We start from the raw sequence: 6,764 nt of genomic DNA on the forward strand, positions 1-6,764 counted from the left end.
TACTTTATAATCTTAGCATTTTTGTGCACTTCTATTACTAAAGCTAACATAACTTATTACTAAAAAAAATCAGCACCTTTTGCCTGATAGTGACAGTACCTTTAAAAGTTAACAAATAATAATGGACAGTGTTTCACCCACTTTCTTTTTTCTTTAGACACAAAAATACCCAGACTCAACCTCTGAACAGGCACCCTTCCTTCCTAAGCACTGTGGAAAATGCCCTACACAGCCATTTACAGCTTAATGGCGGGGTGGGGATCATACCCTTCCAGTTGGAAACCTTCAACTGTGAAGTCATCGATTTTCTCAACTTTTCAAAGGATTTTGAGCTTTGGGAAAGGCCTCAGTTCTCATTGAATCTGGGTTTTCAGCAGCTCAATGTGATTCAAGTAGATATGTGCGTCTGCCAATGTATGCACCAAGTCACCTGCCTTCAAGCCCGCGATGTGCGTGACCATGTAGTGGAGCAGCCCGTAGCTGGCGATGTTGAAGGGCACACCCAGGCCCACGTTCTCTGACCGCTGGTATAGCTGGCTCCTCGTTCACCACGTAGAACTGGCACAGGGCGTGGCAGGGAGGCAGGGCCATCAGAGGGAGATCTGTTGGGTTCCAGGCACACATGATGATACTTCTGTTGTCAGGGTTAACTTTGACGGTGTTGATCGCATTCTGCAGCTGGTTAACTCCTTGACCTAAGTAATCTGAGTCCATATCTTTGTAGTCAGCACAAAAATACCACCACTGGAAGTCATAGACAGGGCCCAGGTCCCCTGCCTGGTGGTTAGAAAACCCCAGGCAGTCTGGGAAATCCTGGGACCCATTGGCATCCCAGATCTTCACTCCCTTGGATGGCAGCTCTTTGGCACTTATAGATCCCTTGATAAACCACAGCAGCTCCTCCAGGATACCCTTCCAGAACACACGTTTGGTTGTCAGCAGGGGAAATTCAACTCGCAGGCTGTAGCGCGCCTGCATGCCGAACCCCGACAGTGTGCTGGAGCCCTTGTGGTCGTCCTTGTGGAAGCCGCCGCGCAGCATGCGCTCCACCTACCGCAGGTACTGCAGCTCCCAGTGCAGCACACTGCGCAGTGGGAGCTCCGTGGCGGAGGCTGGCTTGGTTTGGTTTTTAAACAGATGATCTGGTTTATGCCATCAGTCAGAGATGGCAGCTTGAAATGGACAAAACCTTGAAGAGTATATGAAAATACAATTGAAATTGACTCCTATGTGCACTCTTGCTTTTAAATAAAACACGCTTTAAAGACTAACAGTTAAAGAGCAGAAATATCAGATCATATTTATCACTACAGTTCATGTGAATATCAAAATAAAGGAAAATTTAACAAAGCGTCAGACATTTTCTCAATGGTGTAAACATCAAATGTGTCTAGGTTTTTTGACTAAGACTTTCCTCGGGTGCATAGCTTTGTTTTCCTGAAAAATGACTTCAGAACTTGTAACAATTTGAAAATAACATTAAAATCAGAATCCCCTTGTCTTTTCCATAAAATGCCAAGGATATCTGCTAAAACACTGCATATAAGAAGCTTGCACTGGAGCCATCTGAGGAAGCAGGTGTCAGGTCTACCAGTTTCAGCACCTTCCACTCCAGTGCATGACTTGGTGCAGTCTAGGCTGGCTTGCTATGTCCAGCATTCATTTGGTTTCTTTGTCATCAGATTCAAAGCTCTTCACCATATGGTGTCATTTTTGAAATGTTAATTTGAATGAAGCCTGCAGTGCCAGTTAGGTTCCCAGCTGGTCTCTGTATTGGCTATTTCACAGACATTAGCCCTGTTTTGAATTAAACTAAATTAGAGAATAAAATGAGATATTGTCATGCAAAGTCAGGCAATATTATCTGACATCTGCACCATCTACAAGAGCTCTATTGAATGGTTATTTTTAAATGTAAACTAGAAAGGAAAGAACACATAAACAAGTTAGGACTAGATACTGGCAGCATATTGGTATGGCTTCTTAAGAGTTAGCAATAATAACCATGTTTCTTGAAGAAAGACCTTCATGAACACATATCTCTATTTGGGCCAGACAGTAAGAAAGAAATGGCTGGCTAAGGCATTCATAGATCCACTGGAATAAGTTTTTAAGTCTCAGAAAAAAGTTATGAAGATAAATGTACATAGCTCAAAAATGTACCTGTTTATTCCTTTGTTTTTTCTCCTCCTGTCATTTGAGAATATTTATTTGAAAGTTGAAGAATGAGTAAAATAAATTAATTCTGCAAAGCACAACAGTGTAACTTACACTAGAAGAAAGGAACTTTAACAATAACCATGTAGAGGGCTGGGGAGATAGCTCAGTAGAATAAGCACTTGCCTGGCAAGTGCAGGGTCCTCAGTTCAATCCCCAGTATTGAAAAATAATAATAATAGTAACGATAATAACCATATGGAGTTAGATGTTTGGGGGTGTGGCTGAACATTTCTCACTCCATGACTTTGAGCTTGCCAAGAACCACTATCAGTATCACATGTACATGTCTCCAGCATGCATGAATCTGTACCCTAACATACTATGTTACTTACTGGAAAACAAGAAACAAAAAGTTCATATTATAATTTTCACTGGAAATAAGCCTTGAAAAATGGAGGACTTGAAACACTGGAGCTCCTCCCCCAATCCTTCAGTAACAGATTTTCCACAGTACTGGGCAAGTGGAAGGCATTAAAAACTATTCTATCCTAGCTGTAAATCCTAATGCAACCCAAAATCCCTGGTTTGGGAAGAGATGAGTTCAGTAGGCAGTTTTATAGTGATTTGATTTGACCTGAATGGATTGGATTGGATTGGATTGGATTGGATTGGATTGGATTGGATTGGATTGGATTGGATTGGACTGGATTTTCAGTATGGGGACTTGAATTGAGGACCTTCACCCCTGAGCTCTATTGCAGCCCTTTTTACTTTAAAACAGGGTCTGACTAAGTCCCATGGTTATTCAGGCAGGACTCAAACTTACTATTCTCCTGCCTCAGCCTCTGAGGTGCTGCAGTTACAAGCATGCACCGCCACACCTGGCATGGCCCAGGGAATTTGAAAAAACACTCTCTCATCTACCCAACATCCTAAAATAAACAATTAATCACAACAAAAATTTATTCTGTTTAAAATGGCAATGGAACCAGAGTTGAGAGACTGTTCTATTCCAACTGGCAAAATTATTCAACTTACTGAAGTACCAATTTTCAGAAAAGAGAATAACAGCATTAAAAATAGTTAACTCCATTTGAGGTTGTTTTCAACTTAAGGAAGTCCAGCAGTGAGCAGAATAGTGTAGGGACTGAATGACATCCTCAGGACCCAACTTCTCCCATCATCCGTGTGTGTTCCTGGTACATTATCTCATAAACTCAATCACATGAAAGTTGCTGCTTCTCCAGCCATACCTGCAATTTCCAAGCTAGACAAAGTAAAGTGACATAGAACAGAGTCCACCACACCAAAGTAGTTTCACCAAAAAGCCAAAGCTTCCCTAAACCTCAGAAGACTTTCTGAAAGGTGACATTGTCCAAAGCTTCTCCACTTTGTATGTTAAGTGCTAAAGAAAACCAGAAGATACACAGTGAGCTTTCCCAATCTCCATCACAGAGGAGGGAAAGGAAGCAAGACATTGGGAACTGATGCTTTGGCAGCAACTCTGCAATGTCTTTCTCTGAACTTAAGCTGCAGATCAGCTTTCACTGACTTGTACCATGAGTAAGGGAGAGAAAAATAACATCCAAGAGGATTGAGATGTGTGGTCAAGGTCCCTTCAGCAGCTCTGTGGAGTAGGGTGAAAAGAATCCCCTCATTGTCAGTATCCCTTCTAGGCATTCTAGTGATGCATCCTCCTCTCTCAAAAGCATGTCCCACCCACACATGTGAAAGCAGCTTTTCATAGCATGACCCCATCTGGATTCTGAGGAGTAATAAGAAACAAGGACACAGTAGAAGTCAGGCTGCCAAGAAGTAAACTGGGATACTGAAAGAAAAGCAAGGAGGGATTTTTTTTTCTTTTTTCTTTTTTTTTTTTTTGTGGGGGGCTGGTTGTCTTAGGCTGTCTTAAGTGTGGGTCTGGTGCCACATGTGGAGCTGGGGATCAAACCACAGTACCCCAAGCCTGACTGAGTTTGCCCAAGCAAGTACTTTAAACAACTGAACTAACTAGCAAGGCCCCAAGAAAAGCAAGGGAAAAGGAAATATATAAGTAGGATAGTTTGGATACTTGTGCAGCTGATTTTTGCTGGTCTGTTGAAAGGAACAGATAATGCTTAATTTTTTTTTCTTCTTTTTATTTTTTTTTTTATTTTTTATTTATTTATTTATTTATTTTTTTGTATTGGGAATCAAACTCATGACTTCATGCTTGCCAGGCAGGCACTGTGCCACTGAACTATATCCCTGGCCCTCCTCTTTTTAATTTTTATGACTTGTGACCAATCCTACAGTCTTGAATCTGGTAATCTGAACAACTAATGTGAAGACAACAATATACAATATAATGACCATTGTTGAATTCCTAGCATTTTGTTTAGTAAAATTCTGCATCATTTCTGACGTTTAACTATTTTTTTATTCTAAAGAAAAGAAAAGAACACTGACCTAGCTTTACTCTGGAAGGTAAATGCCTTAGACAGCTCCCCCTGCTCCCCCACACCAGGCTAGTAGGTCTTGCTGAGCATTATGAATCTATGGCTCCGTTATTAGGGGCACTATGTGCCTGAGAGGAGTTCTAATGGAAAAATGCATCCATATGGAAATGCAATCCAAAAGCATCAAGGGGCACAGACGATGCATTATTGTAACCTTAGTTCATTCCGTAAATCAGCAGAAGTATATGTCACAGTAAATTAAAAATGACTAAACAGTAGCCTTTTTGCCCATTTTAAGTAATATTCTTTAATGACCTTAAATGAAACAGAAAATTAAAAATCTGTGAGATGAAGAGAAAAGAAAATTGAAATACTTACTCAGATATGGTATGAAGGCAGCAAGAAGTTCATAGCTACTGCTGTGTTTAGTACACTGTTGAAAAAATGAGTCTTTATAAGTTCTTTACAATGTTACAATGTGAGAGGTGTTTTTAATATACTCTTCCTTTAAAGGGAGAACCCAAGAGAAAAATAAGCAATGCACAAGAACTGACTCAGTGCATGAACTAGATCAGAACTTGACACATACAAGGTGTGATAAAAAAATTAGAGTTAATGCTTAAATTTTTAAAATAATAACATAGCAAAAGCCACATTGCCGTAGTTGTCCCTCAGAAGTTCCCTCTAGCTTCACATGTACTTACCGCTTTGCTCTTGCCACTTTCTGAAGCTGTCCTGAGGTGCCCGTTCATGAATGTGTTTAATTACATTGTCATATCCAATGCCAGGTCCTGAAGCAGTTCACAGCACTTACCTCTCCTGATCTTTGGACACTGGGGAAGAAGCAGCAGTTGCACAACACCAGCTCTAGAACAACATAAATGTGGACAGGCCATGATGGTTTTACCAATCTGCCTTTCCACCGGGTGGCACTCAGCAGCACCATCCATCGTATGGTCTTATTACACCTCACAAAGACACAAAAGTAGACTTCCAGAGCTGCTTCAAAAAATGGCAAAAATAATGGGATAAATGTGATTGAAGCAAGGAAAAGTGTTTTCAAGGGGGTTAATGGCAATGTGTTTTACTGTAATACTTTTTTATATTTAAGTATTTGCCAATATTTTGATCATATACACATAGGGGATTTAACTTCTCCCAAATTTGGCTATTGTAATGACTTCCTGTTCAGCAATAATGATCTTAGCCTTATACTACATAGTTAGAAATTGGAATCTGATCTGGATATTGTAGCTTCTAAGTCCATATGTGTTTGCACTTGAAATCTGTTGGTATGAACTTATTTATGTCAAAATTGTCCTACTGAGATAAAAACACTGAAGAATCACACTACTATTCTTGAGGCTAGACAGCTACTTTGGTGTCATAAATGGAAATAGCACTAAATCTGGGCCAGAAAAGCAGCTCAGTGGTCATATTTACTAAATGTAATGCTTGGGCAGCTCTTTCACTCCAGATTTCAGTTTCTTACAAAATCTATGTTATCTGGTTCCCTAGCCTTAATCACTTCAAACAGCAAAACCAGAAACAACCTTTATCATTTCACAGAACCTGTGGATCAGCAATATTCAGGAACATGTGGTTCTGACTGAATGGTCTTGACTTGGGGTCTCTATGAGCCCTTGACGTACTGACCATGGTAGCTCTCATCTTAACCCCTGCCTGGCTCCAGTGACTCCAGTTCCAACATGGTGCATTTAACTGGCTTGCAAGTGAGAACTGGCTTACCTGAACTTTTACCTCCTTAACTCCCCGGAGCACTATTGGGACTTTCTCACAAGAAGCTGGTTTCTTCTAGAAGAATAGGCATGAAATGACATTTTAGATCACAATGCTCTTAACACTTATTAAAAATGTATTATCCTAATTCTTTCACCTAGTCACAAATGAATACTTAGTAACCAGTCAACAAATCTGCATCAATGTCCATTTGTACATGTTTTTTAAAATTTACTTGTATTGTAAGCATACATGTACTTTTTTTAAAAATCAGATAGTATTAACAAGTTTATAGAAAATATTATCAGAGAGAGTTTCCTGCTACCCTGTACCGGCGGGACCAGTCCCAGCCCAGGCGCAGCGTGGGCCGGACCCTCTCCCAGCCCCTCGGGCCGCCCCACACCACTCTGCAGTGCCTCCCCCACA

General features: G+C 40.6%; 1 pseudogene; it reads right to left on the reverse strand.

Annotated features, from left to right (window-relative positions):
- Window positions 1-224: 224 nt before the first annotated feature.
- The window catches only part of LOC101580246, a 13,808-nt pseudogene continuing 7,268 nt past the window's right edge, over window positions 225-6,764 (reverse strand).

Source organism: Octodon degus, unplaced genomic scaffold (genome assembly GCF_000260255.1).
Source record: "Octodon degus isolate 3935 unplaced genomic scaffold, OctDeg1.0 scaffold00082, whole genome shotgun sequence".
Classification (NCBI taxonomy): domain Eukaryota; kingdom Metazoa; phylum Chordata; class Mammalia; order Rodentia; family Octodontidae; genus Octodon; species Octodon degus.